The 1,756-nt window shown below is 64.9% G+C and overlaps 1 protein-coding gene across 1 annotated transcript in view; it reads right to left on the minus strand.

Moving 5' to 3' along the window:
• SMOC2 (SPARC related modular calcium binding 2) overlaps positions 1 to 1,756 on the minus strand; it is a 72,268-nt gene that overhangs the window by 49,103 nt on the left and 21,409 nt on the right. The gene's annotated exons all lie outside the window — the stretch shown is intronic.

Consider the following 1,756-nt stretch of genomic DNA (forward strand, 5'->3'; position numbering starts at 1 on the left):
GGGGGGGGGGGGGGCGCTTGCCTCGGAGTCTGTGAATTCATTGCCAGTCACTCCCCACGCACCCCGCGCTGCCCTCATCTGGGAGGTGAGGAGTCGGTGAGGAAATCAGGAGGTGAGCCCCGCAATGAAATGGCCCCACAGGGCCCCCGCGGCCTGGGCCCCTGCATGCATCTCGCCTGAACTAGGTTCCTATCCTATATAATAAAAGGCTAATATGCAAATCAACTGAATGGCAGAACGGCCGGTCGCTATGCCATGCACTGACCACCAGGGGGCAGATGCTCAATGCAGGAGCTGCCCCCTGGTGGTCAGTGTGCCAGAAGCGGGGCCCAGAGCTGACGAGCGCAGCAGCAGTGGCAGGAGCCTCTCCCGCCTCCCCAGAAGCTCTAAGGATGTCCGACTGACGGCTTAGGCCCGCTCCCCGCAGAGTGTGGGCCTAAGCTGTCAGTCGGACATCCCCCGGGGGCTCCCAGACTGTGAGAGGGTGCAGACCTCTAGTTTCTGAATCAACGCCCAGGCCCAGGGAAGCGGTTTCTGTGGAGGCCTGGTGGCTCTTGGGCTGGCCTATGTCCCCCACAGTCCCTGCCCAGGGCCCCTCATGCTCCCCAGTCCTGAGGATACCCCAGGTTCCCTGTCCTTGCCCAGCTCCTCCTTATCCCCCACATACCCCTCAGATCTAACAGTGTCCCCCCAGAGGCCTGGGCCCGGCTGCCAGCTCCCACATGGCACTTCCTGGCCAACAGATGGTGCTCCCCACCCACCCGACTCCCAGACCTCTGCACGTGCTCCCACTGCAGGCCTAGTCCACCCTCCCCTCACCCCCACCGCCACCCCCAACCCCTGCCAGGAGGGACAGCAAACGTGCAGGGGACCCAGGTGGGCAGGGACCCATGTGCAATGGAACATCTGGAGGCAGCGAGAACCCTGCTCTCCCCTCCACTGCAGGGCGCATGCTCACTGACTAGGGCGAGCACAGAGGGCCCTGGAGAAAAGAGGGGGCCCAGAGGAGACGCTCAGCTCCCGCCTCATGTCCTCCAAACACTGACACTGCCCCCCAAGTGAGACACCTGTGGAGGGAAGCCAGCCTCCCTCGCCCTGTGACAGAGGCAACCACGGTCCCGGGCTCACGGCCTGGGCCATGCAGAGCTGGCCCTTCAGACGGAACCTGTCGGAGCCCAAGGGCAGGTGGGAGCAGCTCACAGGCACCGAGGAGGAGACAGAGGTTCCGGGAGGACCCCAAGCCCAGCTGCCTCACGTGACCACTGAGAGACCAGGCTCCCGGAAGTCACCAGCTTGTCTGCGATGCAGCTGGCACCCAACCAGCACCTGGGACCCGGTCCTACTCCCCGCTCTGCCCTGCACGGCTGGGTCTTCCTGCTCCAGGACCCCCACGGGAGCACTTTGGGGAGGAAGCCTGGGGAGTGGCATGGACGAGGGCTGGGCGTCAGGGCTCAGCGCCTCTGTTCCCGTCCCCAGCTCCACTCGGGCTTTGACTCCTGCTGGCTCCGCCGGCTTCGTCTGAAGTGCAAAGGCCACCCTGTCACCTTGGGCGACGCAGGACACAGATGCTTCACGCTCCCCGACAGCGTGTTATGCGAGGAGACGAGACGGGCAAGGCCTGCGGCTCCAGGGCAGCCTCTTCGTCTGAGCAAAGGCCACCCTGTCACCTTGGGCGACGCAGGACACAGATGCTTCACGCTCCCCGACAGCGTGTTATGCGAGGAGACGACGAGGGCAAGGCCTGCGGCTCCAGGGC

The sequence above is a fragment of the Myotis brandtii genome, unplaced genomic scaffold (genome assembly GCF_000412655.1).
Source record: "Myotis brandtii unplaced genomic scaffold, ASM41265v1 scaffold1077, whole genome shotgun sequence".
In the NCBI taxonomy this organism is placed as follows: Eukaryota; Metazoa; Chordata; class Mammalia; order Chiroptera; family Vespertilionidae; genus Myotis; species Myotis brandtii.